Source organism: Olea europaea, unplaced genomic scaffold (genome assembly GCF_002742605.1).
Source record: "Olea europaea var. sylvestris unplaced genomic scaffold, O_europaea_v1 scaffold806, whole genome shotgun sequence".
Taxonomy (NCBI): Eukaryota; Viridiplantae; Streptophyta; class Magnoliopsida; order Lamiales; family Oleaceae; genus Olea; species Olea europaea.
The window spans coordinates 338558-352923 of record NW_019266496.1 but is presented as its reverse complement, the minus strand read 5'-3'; positions in this window follow the sequence as shown (position 1 = coordinate 352923).

The following is a 14366-nucleotide window of genomic DNA, read 5'->3' as shown; positions in this document are numbered from 1 at the left end:
GTATTGATGACTTATTTCTTACATTCGAGAGAAGTGGAATAGGTTCGATAAGGTGTAAATTAACATAGGGTCCGATAGGGGATAGAGATATACCCCTATACTTTATGTAATTCTTAAATTGTTCACAAAACTACATGCATTCTTTTATGTTTGCATCATCCATAGAGATATAGGCTGGTGGTATGCAAGAATAGGTCTAATATATATCGAGAGAGTATATTGGATAGAATTAGGAACATTGAATTGGCAACTTTTCATCGAATCATTAATTTTATGAAATTAGGGTTTTTATAACTTCAATTAGGGATTCGTGATCCTAGTGAGTTTAGTTTGATTCATTTTAACAAATTAGCTTTTAAACTTTCTTAATTTCATTTACTTGAGTGTTTAAGTTGTTTAATTAGAGAAATTTTGAAATCAGGGTTTCTAATTGAGAAATTAGGGTTTCTAGTTGAAATTAGGGTTTTTAATTGAAATTAGACCATATTTCCACTCAATTAGATTCGGTTAAGGCTAGATTATCTGGAATTGAACTACTCAATCTCTGAGGGACGATATTCGGACTTTTAAAATCCACTTTACTACTTGTTATGAACTGTACACTTGCGGTAGTTTTAAATCGAAAGAATTATTTCGTAAACAACCACTTCAAGGAACATCCCCTGTACGACGACTTTGCAAATTTCTGGGCCTCTTGGAGTGCCCAAGGCATATTGGGTCAATTGAAAGAGGTCCACCCTACTTTGGACATCTCTTTAGAGGCAGAGTTTGGGGGACCTACTGGAAGCCAACCTGATAGGCTTGCAGAGGACACTCTAGCAGCTCCCGAGGCTGGCAAAGCAGAGGCTGGTGGCGAGGAGCCTCCCGTAGAGTAGGGCTTATTTTGTAATGGCTTGGGCCTCTTGTAAATTTGAAGTGAATGAAATGAAATTTTTTTTACCAAGTGTTATTGCTTCTACTTTCTTATTGTATTGATCTGTTTACGCATATATGAATGAAAAACTTTCAAGACTAAGCGCCTCTTAACAACAATCAGAAGATCGGACCACTTAAGTAATCACCAAGCGTCTCTTAACAATAATCAGAAGATCGGATCACTTAAGTAATAATACTGAGGGATTGAGGTAATAATTTGATAACCAATGTGACAAAGAACTGAAGTATCAATACTTTTTAAGTTACATTATCCATTACCAAGGCATTTTCAGCGCTCAGTAAGATAAGAAAATTACAAATGAGATCGGATCGGGACACACACTTATCAGACAACCTCGAGATCGAATCGGAACAAAAACTTATCACTGATAATATTTCCTTAAGTGTTCGATGTTCCATTGATGAGATAGTGCTTTCCCTGCCATGTCTTCAATTTCGAAAGTGTCAGGTCGGGATTTCCTACGAATGCGATAAGGACTCTCCCAGTTCGGTCCAAGCACTCCTGACCCGATTGGCTTTGATGATTGGAAGACCCTCCTGAGGACGAGGTCTCCTAGGCGAAGAGTTCGGTTTCTGACCTTGGAGTTATAATAGCGGGTCGTCTTCCTATGATATTTTGTCAAAATCACCTGGGAGGTATCCCTTCTTTCTTGAAGGAGGTGGAGTTCGTTCACTCGAGCCTCGTTGTTACTTATCTCGTTGTAGTGTATTCGACGGTGTGATGGGACCCTGACCTCGACCGGGCTCATTGCCTCGGCCCCATATGTCATTGAGAATGGTGGTTTCCCAGTTGTAGTTCGGCTGGTGGTTCGGATTGCTCAGAGGACATGGGGAAGTTCATCGACCCAAGCCCCCTTTGATGTGTCAAGCTTTCTTTTCAGGGTATGCTTGATGGTTTTGTTTACTGCCTCAACTTGTCCATTTGTTTGCGGGTGATGAGGCGTTGAGAAATCCTTTTTTATCCCCAGTTCGTCGCACAATTCTCGCATTTTTCTGTTGTCGAACTGTCTCCCATTGTCGGACACTAAAGAGTGGGGAATTTCGAACCTGCAAATGATATTCTTCCAGACGAATTTTGTAGTATTTGCCTCGGTAATCTTCCCAAGAGGTTTAGCCTCGACCCACTTGGTGAAGTAGTCAAATGGCGACAATGGCGAAGGTCGCGCTTCCTTTTCCTTTAGGGAGTGGACCAATGAAGTCGATGCCCCACTTAGTGAATGGCCAGAGGCTAGTTACTACAAAGAGGTTCTGAGAAGGCTGCCTTTGAATATTCGAGAAGCGTTGGCATTTATCACATTTCTGGACAAACTGGCAAGCATCCCTTTTCAGGGTTGCCCAGAAGTAGCCTTGGCGGAGAACCTTGTGTGCCAAGGCCGCTCCTCCAGAGTGATTTCTGCAGATTCCCTCATGGATTTCCCTAAGTATATATGTGGCCTCTTTGCCTTCGACACATCTGAGAAGTGGTTAGGCAAAGCCTCTTTTGTAGAGCACATCCTCTTTTAGGACGAAGTGCGCAGTCCTTCTCCTCAACTTCCTTGCCTCGCTTCTGGAAGCAGGTAGTGTCTAATCCTTTAGATAGGCGATGATGAGCTACATCCATAATGGGGTTCCTTCTATCCAAAGTACCTCCTCTCCTCTGAAAATGAAGGGCTTCGCCAAGTGTTCAATAGGGACAACTTTTAATAACTTAGAATCCTTGCTGCTGGGCAATTTTGAGAAGGCGTTTGCGTGTATGTTCTCTAGACGTGGGACTTGAATCAGTTCGAACCTTTTAAGCTGGGGGACTAGGTCCAGAACCAATTTCAAGTATGCGACCATGCCGCTGTCTTTGGCCGCAAAGCTTCCACTGACCTAATTCACTATCAGCTGAGAATCGCTGCTGGCCACAAGCCTTCTAACCTGCATCTCTCTTGCCAGTCTAAGGCCTGCTAGAAGGGCTTCGTATTAGACAGCGTTGTTCGAGGCTTTGAAGCCAAACCTTACCGCGCAATTTAGCTTGTGACCGTCTGGGCTTTCCAAGACTATTCCTACCCCGGAGCCTGCCTCTCCTGAGGATCCATCTACGAACAGTTTTCAGGTTGGGGGTTCGGCTGGTTCCATTATTGCATCCATTTCTGAGGTTTTGGCAAACTCAACCACAAAATCTGCAAGGGTCTGGCCCTTTATGACATCGAGATTGGAACAATATGTCGAACTCGCTGAGCTCGATTGCCCATTTTAGTAGGCGTCCTGATGTGTCTGTTCTCTGCAGCACCTGCTTCAATGGGAAGTTGGTAAGAACGTCGATTGAGTGGGCCTGGAAGTATGGCCTCAATTTTCTTGAGGCTGTGATGAGGGCAAGTGTCAATTTCTCCATGTCTGGGTAACGTGTTTCAGCTGGAAGGAGTGCTTTGCTGACATAGTATATTGGCAACTGTCATTCATTTTCTTCTCTAACTAGAACAACGCTGATCGCCACGTTCGATACTGCCAAATACAGCAGCAGAGACTCTTCTGGTCGAGGTTTTGACAAAAGGGGGTGCCTCTTCGAGGTGTTTTTTTTAGCGCCTGGAAGGCTACTTCGCACTTAGAAGTCCATTGGAACTTCTTTCCTTGCTTAAGCACCTTGAAGAAGGGTAAGCTCTTATCAGTGACCCTAAAGATAAAGCGACTGAGTGCAGCTATTCGACCATTGAGGCTTTGGACCTCCTTCGATTTCTGAGGTGACCTCATTTGCAGCAATGCCGTTATTTTGACTGGATTGGCTTCAATTTCTCTTTGGTTAACAATATACCCCAAGAACTGACCCGAAGCCACCCCAAAGGTACACTTGAGGGGATTCAACTTCATCTTATATTTTCTAAGTATCTGAAAGGTTTGGTCGAGGTGACTTACGTGTTCGCTTGCTTGGAGGCTCTATGTCGTCCACGTAGACCTCCATGGTTTTGCCAATGAGTTCAGCGAACATCATGTTGACTAGCATCTGATATGTGGCTCCAGCATTTTTTAATCCGAAGGGCATGACTTTGTAGCAGTAGAGTCCTCTGTCAGTGATGAATGACGTAGCTTCCTCGTCAAGTCGGAACACGGGTATCTGATTGTAACCCGAATACGCATCCATGAAGCTCAATAGTTCATGTCCAACAGTGGAATCCACAAGTTGGTCTATTCTTAGAAGTGGGAAGCTGTCTTTAGGGCACGCCTTATTCCAATTGGTGAAGTCTACGCACACCCTCCACTTTCCCCTAGGCTTTTTTACCAGGATCGGGTTGGATATCCACTTCGAGTAGATGACTTTCCTTAAGAAACCATTACGGTTAAGCTTGTCTACTTCGTCTTTGAGAGCTTCGTACCTCTCTGGGTTGAGGGCACGTCTTTTCTGCCGATGAGGGGCACATGAGGAGTTGATGTTAAGATGGTGGCAACTGATCCTTGGATCAATTCCCACCATGTCCTCATGCTTCCAAAAGAAGACATCCAAGTTTCTTTTTAGGAAGCTTTTCATCTCCTCTTTTGCTTCAGGGGGCAATGCCTTCCCTATTCGCAAGACCTGACTAGGGTCCTCTAGGTTGGCAGAGAAAGTTTCTAGTTCTTCCATTGGGGTTGCATTTGGTTCAGAGTTAATTATCCGGGGATCTAACTCATCAAGAGGGTGTCCTTGTTCAGGGGCCTCTTCCATGTCGACGTCTTCCTCCTGTTTAGAGGTATGACCTTATTCAGGGGCGTCAAGCATTTCCACATCCATACTGGCTTCGTTGGCAACTTCAGTTATGATTACGTTAACAGTTTGGGGCTCCGACTTTCTCAGAGAGTTCAAGTAACATGCCCTGGAGCCCATCTGGTCACCTCGGATCGTAGCAATCCTATGTTCAGCTGGGAATTTTATACACATAGTGGATAGATGTAACAGCCCAAAGATCTTTTAAAGCGGGTCTGCCCAATACTCCATAATAGGCCAACCTGTGGTCTATAACTAAGAATTCCATGAAGTGTTGGGCCACTAGGGGTGCTGAACCCATTTCGACGAGCAGAGTGATCTGCCCTCGTGGGACGATGCTGTCTCCAGTAAATCTGAATAGTGGGTTGGTCATAGGGATCAACCCATGTTCAATTTGCATTTTGTCGAAGGTGGAGCCGAATAGTATGTTCACCGAACTTCCATTGTTGACGAGCATGCGTTTGAGTCCGTTTCTAGCCACTACGACCCTTACAACCGATGCGTCACAATGAGGGTGGTAAACTCTTTCTGCATCTTCCTGGGAGAAAGTGATTGGGGCCATCTTATTGGCCGCCTGTGACTCGTTGACAATGTAGGTAATCATTGGCGGGTCATTTGCTTCCCTTGTGTAATTTCTTTGGGCGTTCCTAGTGTTACCACCGATGTGAGGTCCCCCAATGACTATATCGATCTCCCTAAAGACTTGGATACCAAAGAATGGGGCCTGATCTCTCTGCTAGACTGTACTCGGTCTCTTGATTCTCTTCTCCAGGGTGATTGCTCTCTATGTCCTCTCTCTTCCCTGTTCGGGGAGGCGGATCTGCGAGAATATTCACTCCTGCTGGAAGGATGTGGGTTACCTCGATCTGGATGTCAATTAGCATCTCAACATTCAATAGTGTCATGCCCATAGAGTTGATGGAAAGTGCAGAATCTTACACCTTCCAAAGGCCTGTTTGATCACTTCTTCTTCTTATTATCAGCTCTTCCGAATGGTCCTGCTTCGCCAAGAGTATTCTCGTATGCCAATATCGGGACTGCATTCAATGTGAAGGAGGTCAGTACCTGTCCGAAGATGGGAGCTATTGTGTGATCTGCTTGAGTCCATTGCTAAGTAACAAGGTGCGCTGCAGGTCCTCGACCTACCTGCCTCTAAGGCGGAGGGAGTCCTTGCACGGCACGATTTCGGTGATCAACCATTTCCTCACTGACGATTTTTACTCTCATAATTTCCACCAGTTCGTCATAGGTGGCAGGATTCTTGCTGCGCACGTTCCTCCAGAACAAAGTGTTCATGTTGAGGCCGCCTTTCAGAGCTGAAAGGGCTTCTTTGTCACCAACATGTTCGCAGTATGTGATTTCTTCTGTAAAACTGGCGAGATAACTTTTCAGCGTCTCTCCAGGGGCCTGCCTCATATCTTGCAGGCGCTGCACTGGGGCCTCTCCTTTCCTGCGTGAGAGGTATTGGTTTAAGAATGTCTTCTTCAAATCTGGCCAACTCCTAATGCTCAGGGGAGGAAGTTTGCTATACCACACTTCGGCAGCTCCGACCAGGATTAAGTGGAAGGCTCTGCATTTCAAAGCAGGTGAGGCCCCCCTGAGGCCCATCTACGTCATGTACTTGGTGAGATGCTTCTCTGGGTCCCCCTTTCCTTCATACTTGGAGATCTTAGGAGGCATGAAATTTGCCAGCATTGGGAAGCTTCGGATCTCTCTTGAAAAAGGGAGGTTATCATCATCGTCATCGATTTCATAAGTTCGACATGGCCCATCTGACCCTTCATCATCTTGAATATCCTGGGGAGGTTGATGTGCTTCTCCTCGACTTCCCCAATCGACTAGGTTCCTTCTATCCTTCCTATTTCTAGAAGGAGGTGCATGTTCTTGTTCGTGGTCTTGCCGAACTGATCTTCGCACTGAGCAGACCCTATTACTAGGGTCCTGCCCTATTCGGTCGAAGACGCTTACTAACCTTTGTTCCTCGTATTCTTGAGGAAAATTATCCCCTAGCTGTGGTTCTGCTGACTGGCTTCCTTGCACATAGGATGTGGCTTCTGCGCCTACTTCTCTTTCGAGGGGGCGTTTTATGTACCGGCTCATATGGCCTCGGGAATGGGATACAAGGGCTTCTTGCACTGGGTAAGATCCTTGGGGCATTTGATAACCTTGATGACCTTGGGCTTGCATGAGAAGTTCATGCATCGCCATGTTCTGAGCTGCGATGTCTCTCATACTCGCCGCTATTTGAGCCATCCCTTCAGTGAGCATGGCTGTTCTTGCACCTCGGCGATGTCGGTGATGGAGTCTCTGGTGAGTGACATTGTTATGGAGCACCTTTTCTTTAGAGACCTCTCTCATGGGATTGTCGTCTTCATGGCTGGAGCTCATTCTATCTCCTTTTTCAAGGGTGATAAGAATTCGGGATATAACTCAACTTTGTTTTTTTCAAGAACGTGCCCTTTTCAGAGTAAGTCACTAGTTTTCCGATGTTTTCTCCGGTAGAGAATGTAGAACTTTGGACGGGAAGTTTCCCACAGACGGCGTCAATCTGTTGACCTCAGAAATTGGATCCTCCACGTGGCCAATCGATAGCCACCCCACGTATTTCTCCCTACGCACAATCAACGCCCGGTCAGATGCACCAGGCCGGGACCAGCGGGGATGGCGGCGATCGTATATACTCCGACGGTCAAGTTAGCTTCAGGTGATTGGAATAGTACCAAGGTTGTACAAAATAGTGGGGAGGAGAATATATATTTGCTTGCTATGGAGTACTAAATAGGAAGAGTTTCATTACCTTTGCCTCTTGTCAAACCTTGGGTATTTATAGGTGAAGAGAGTCGTTGGATGTGAGACATGTGTATACATTTTAATGGTATGAGGCGTCTGCTCATAAGCGTCAATCAGCCGTGTCCGTAGAGTGGGCAGGTAGTTACTTCTCTCGAGTTGACTTGACATAAAGTTGATATGTCGTATCAACTAGCCTCATGGAGACGTCAAATCACTTTAAACCTTAGGGGCAGAAAAGATCTTAACAATGATCTCATTCTGAAATCGGCGGCGAATCCTCAGGCCAGGGTCCACGGGATTCATTACGTCTCAAATTCAGGGGGTTAGGGCGCTTCGACCAGTCCTGCAGAATTATCTATGCCTCGTAGTGTGATAGCAGGTCATCTCCATTGATGAAGTCACATCGGAACCACTTAAAGAACCACTTTGGAACAACTTCGAATGAGCATTCCACGCCTCGCCTGATATGGTGGTGGACTTTTTGAAGTGGTTCAGTTAGGGGCGTAGCAACATCTTTTATAGAAATATAAAAATGTCAACTGAGAGGTTATTTAATTGATATCGAGAAATTTTTTAATTAACTTAGAAATATTGATTGACAAGAATGTACACATATTGTCATGTTATTGAAATGAGTCAATAAGGGAGATCCAAGGTATTAGTAACATTCTCATCTAAATTTACAAAAACTTCATAATTTGCTCACTAAAATTGTTAGTTTAATTAAATTAATTAGTATAAAATCATTCAAACACTCTTGACTATTCGATTAGAGTCATAATTAATTGACACTAGATTGAGTAAATATTTCTCGTGACAACGACATCCCACTCATCACTTTGTTATTTGTTCAAGATATCGTATACTTGCAAGAAGTCAAACGATCATTATTCACCAACATGAAGATCATCGGAAGTAAAATTTGATTATTTTTTCAGAATAAAGATTGTTTTCTTGAAGAAACTCAATTCTATTCTCCACATTTCTTACCCCCCAAAAAAAAATAAAAAAAAAATAAAAAATAAGCGTATTTAGATTTTTATATGTTGGTTACTTGTTTAATTTAATAACTATTTACATATTTGAACATGTTGATAGTATTGAATAGAGCGATTTTTTCATTTTTTTCATCAAAGAATATTGAAATGTTAATTTTTTATTTTTGTATTTTTTTGGTTGTTTAATTTTTCTAATGTAGGTGACACATATTTTTATGTTTTTATAAAAATATTTTTTAAATATAAAAATTTAATTTTATTATCGTGTGTTGTGATTATTTGGAAAGTAGCAATTTAAAATGATGTGCAATAATATATATACAAGATTTTTCTAAAATTAAAGTCTGTAAAATTTTAAATGATATTTTAGAAATATCTTTAAATGAAAGTATATAGATGTCTATAAAAACTTTTATTGATTTATTTATTTTATTTATTTATTTTGGTTCGAAATGAATGGTGTTCGTTGTAGACTATGAGCGACAATAAGGAATTCGTGAATAATTGTGGGATTCGATATTGAAAAAACAAGGCAAATGAATTTATTTCGAGATCCTATAAAAATTAATTTTTTTAAAACTCATTTTCAATCACATATTCTTCCATAAAATGATTTTACACGTAGAACGAGAAAACTTCCTTATTTTTTAACCATATATTCTCAAAAAAATCTATTCCAAGGAATATTTTCTTACAAAAAAATAATTACAGCTGAATTTTCGCCATTGCCGTATGTGGATTGAAGAGAAAAAAATCGAATTTTCCCCCTAATTCTGTCTTGGTTTAGCAAGCCTGGGCCTAATTATTCCAAGAAGAAACCACAAATCTAGGCCAATTCTAATGGGTTGTATGTCATTGTATCCAAGTGACGGCCCAAAACTTTGATATATGTGGTTATAATGCCACTCATATCTCTTTCTACTTATTGTTACATTAATTTTGCACGCTTTATCCTTATAACAATTTACATACAAATATTTTATAAACGTAATTTGAAGAGAAAGACAAATATTTTTGTCACAACTTTGTGTTTATTACGTTTTTATATGAGGAGTAAATAAGTACTTTTATGCTCTCTCTTGATGAATATTCAAGGAAGGAAATTGTTATCATTAGACAAAATATGTTAATAAATAGAAGGTTGAAAATAAAAACGCGAGGATTGCTTGTCTTTTATTCATTGTAAATTGACGGATGAGATAACATTGTTATCATAACGCCTTGTCCAACTTGGAACTTAACTGCTTAAATTATCATGTGGAGAAAGATGTCCTAAGTTTGATAAATGAATTTGTCGAGCAAGTTTGAAGTGGTGATCGAGAGATGAAACAAATGTTAAGGACCTTTATTTATTTTTATTATAAAGTGATGTAGTTTACAAAAATTGTAGTTACCTTAAATAACAATGTGATGCCAAATGCAAATACAACCATCCATTTTTCACTACCTAAATTAAATGGAAATTTAACATGTGACATGGGTCCAAGTAGAAAAATATCGTGTTTGTCTTCAAAATGGGGAAAATATTTCCCTAACCCAAATATATTGAAAAGTGGTGCAAATTAATGCAGCAATTAATTTCGAAAGTTTCGTTCCACCAAATCAATAGATATGTTGTTTTTGGAAGGTTAGATCCCATAAGATCCAAGCAAATAAAATTAAAAGAAAATTTTACTTGTACATAATTATTGTACATAATAGTGTCCATAATGTGATGTGGTAATCATCCGATTATTGATGTACAAGTGTGAGATTTGAATTAAAGATTGGATCTAGTGCCACGTGTAATTATGGATACCATTATGTAGACAATTATGTACATGTAGTACTTCCCAAAATTAAAATCAAAATTTGCAGACAAAATCATTGAATAAAAAATGCTACATGTTTTTTTCTTGGTAAGAATAGATTTGTGAGGAAAGAGTATTTTCCCGTTAAACTTAAAAATACAATATTTTTCAATTTCTAATTTTTTTCGAAAGTACCTGATTTAACTTTCACTAAGGGCCTATTTGATATGGAAAATTTTCCATCCACTTTCGAGTTGTTTGATTGTAACAATTTTCCATGAAATTCCTTTTCCCTCCTCCCACATCCACATCCACACCCACACCCACACCCACACCCACACCCACACGTGGCCTGTTTTCCTTGAATTGGTGAAAGAAAGAAACTGTTTTCTAGGTTCTCGTTTTTTATTTTTTTAATTATTATTTTTTATTTTTTTGGTATGGTAATTGACAATTTTCATGAAAAACAAAGTCAAACGAACAAGAAAAGATCCAAAATTTTAACATTTTCCAGGTAAAAAACTATACCAATCAAATACAGTTAATTGCTAATTTTCAGTAAAACAAATTCTAGACAGTTCAATTTTCTGAAATTCATTTTTTTTTCACCCAAATTTTATTTTTGCAACTAAACGGATCCTAAGATGAATGAGGGTAAAAATCTCTGTACATTCAACAATAAGCCAAAAATATATGCAAGGTAAAAATCTATGTACTTTCCATTTTTATTTCTTATTCGAAATCTATTAAACAGTTTCACAAGCTTGAAGACAGAAAATGGAATTTCTAGACGGATCATGTCGAGATTGGGCCTAGTCAAACATGTATTGAGCCCGCAAAGTCAAACTCTTTTCACACCTCTAACCGTGATTTAACATAAAATATGAGGTTATCCTATGAATTGTGTAGGGTCACCCGTTAATCAGCCATGATTTCATATGCCAAGAGAGAAATGGAAGCACTAATAAAATTTGATCTACATGTATATTAAGTTTTATATAATGGATATAATAGTACATGTTATTCTATTATTTGTCAGTTTAAAACACAGTCACATTTTTCATTCAATATTTATCCTCCACATCATTATATGTAATCTCTTATGTATTATTTTTATGTACAAATAACACAATCCAATAAAAATTTTGTCCAATTTGTTAATATGTAAAAGGTCTAATCAGGTTATGTACCTTTGTGTGCCATGAAAGTAGGCCTAGCATTTTAATCAGTACTGAATCTCCCGAACCAAATGTTTCGATTCGATTCCCGAAAAAATAAATTAAGAGTTGGAACTGAGAATCAGGAATCAATTGGGTTTGGTTCGATTCTTGATCCTTGAACCAAAGCCGTGAGTACTTGAATGGGACCAATTTTTATCAAAATTTTTATTTATAATTCATTGGTTGGAAAAAACATATAAAACCTAAAAATCCTAATTTTTGGTATTAATTTGTCTAAAACTTTAAACTCAGACTGGTTCTTACTTTTTTACATCTCACCTTACATCAAATTGTTGCATCTTAGAGGTTATTATATGTTAATGTTTACAATTTCAGTTTTTTATAAATCAAAAATTTCTAACAGATTATAATATAAGTTGATGAATCAAAGCGTTCATTCTTTTGCAATTCAAACTTTTTACTTTCTTGTATTATTAATAAACTTAAATGATTTTTAACGCATGGCAATTAAATTTCATATTTTCATTGCTCGAGCTATGTTGTACATTTTTGTTATCTTAAGTTCATTGTTCTCTTTTTAAATATTTATTTTTTATTCAAACAAAGCGAGTTCAATATGTGGACCGTAATTTTTTAATACTATATTAGTTATATATTTAATTAGAATTTTTTATATCAGCTCTTTTTGCAGGTCGAAGAAATCAAGCATTGTTCATAATTAAATTATACGCCTAGTATACATCTCTTATAGATCGAATAAGATTTATTAAGAAAAGTTATTTTTTTAAAAATTATAATCCCATTTTTTATTTTTATTTTTATTCTTATTTTCTCCTATTTTCGTGACTTTTAGTATCCAATATTTTGCTTTTTGAAGATTTTTTAACTAGATTTTCTCCATTGCACATATATTTTCGAGTACCAGCGTATTAGGTTTATGTACCAAAAGAGTCTATATAGCATATTTATTAAATAAATGTATATAAAAATATTATGGATAGAACCGAAACCAAATAGGACTTGACAGTTTGGATTTGGGTTTGATTCCAGTATTTAGAAAGACTCAAATGATTTCATTTACGAGATACCCAAAGCATAATATGTGGTTTTGGGTGTTGAAATATCCGGATTGACCCACCCGATGTCCAAACCTACATAAAATTGTCATTGCTTGAAAATGGTCAATCTTTATGTGCACCAAACGCTTCTATGCAGAGATAATGTAATTAGCAAGTTATCTCTTTATTCTTCTTCTTTTCCAATCAGGCAAAGGGATAATAACTAAGAAAAGGGACTATTAAAAATGGCTGCATGCTCTTCTTTTTCATTATTCTTTTCTCCCGTGACGCTCGGAAAATCCAAAAAAGGGCCATTAATGGTGTCCATTCCCATAATATTTAGGTATAATGACTGACATTTAGAGTCGACTATAGAAATTAATTTTGTCCATAAAATGTAACTATTCGTGTTTACTTTCAGTCTCCTAAATCGTTAGGGAATTCGATTGGCTAACTTTATTTTTAGAAGAGATATTTAGGAAATGTGTGTCGAGTATCATATTTGAATGTATAAACGATAGTTATTTTGAAAGCAACTGTGCAAACCCTCCGAATTCAACGGAGCCTCACGACGGAAGTCTTGTCAATTAATTGCCGGCATTGCTGTTTTATTGGCCGCCACATGTTGACTGAACAGGTGACAATAGCTAGTGCCTTTGGTCCTAATTTCACACTTGTATGTGTCCAAATTTTCTCTTTAAGTACGTTAATTTCTCAAATTTGGCCTAATAATTGGACTAGTCATCTCTAGTCTTGGATAATGTCAAGAATTGAACTCGATGAAGAGACTTGATCACAATACTTTCCACACGTTCAGACTTCAAATGTAACCCAAAGGACCACATGCCCATGGCCTCGTTGACCACAATATGAAAATTAAAAGTTTGTTTGATTTAGACTTTTTAGAATAAATTTTGTGAGAAATGATTTTTTGGAGTGGTTAAAAAGTAGGAAAAAAATTATGGGTCTATATATAAAATTATTTTCTTAGAAGAATATGTTATTGAAATTGAGTTTGGAGAAAATAAGCTTTAAAGAATTTGTACCAAACAAGAATTAAGTAGAATGTAGACTTTTTGAGTAGGAATTGACTATCAAGAAATACGTCTTCATTTCAAATTTAAACCATCGACACCCTCCTGTAAAGAGGATAGAATAATTCAATAATATATCGTACGTCTCTTTGTTTGTACTTTCTTTTTCACGTACTTAATCTACGACCAATATGTTACATGACATGCTTCACATTAGTTAGATATTGCTATAAGTTCTACATTGTCGTGAAATTCTGTATGAATATCATCATTCACACATAGTGATGTGTACTAACAATGTTTATAGATGTCTCGTGTTCATGAAGCACGATCGCTTTAAAAAACTTAATTGAAAGATTTTACATGCATTTTTCTTCTTATTGGGACAAGTATGAACCAGAGGATCATGGAAAGTACACACAGTGGAGGTGCTAAAAGTTCAATGTTCCCTTGCATGACTGTAGGGATGGATGAATTGAAATTTGTCGAACAAGAAAGGTCACAGTGCGTGAACGGATTTGAAGGAAATACAGACATTGAACATGCCAATTCCCAACATGTCATTTGTCCTTTTTAAATTGAATTTATTTTATAGTCTTGTTATGAAACATTGACAATAGCCTCGATGCCAAAATTAATAATTAATGCAGTACTTGAAATTTCAAATTTTTACTGCAGTCCTTAAATCTTTTATTTTCGATATATTAGTCCTCAAAGTTTTAGTTTTTCCGATGCTTTAGTCTAACTTGTTGAATTCCATTTAAGGATGGACAAAAGATAACCGAGTAATAAATATAAGTTCAAACGAAAGAATGTCAAATGATTAGGAGGAAATGATCCTAATCAAGAAAAATCGAATTGGATCCCATAAAATATGTAATT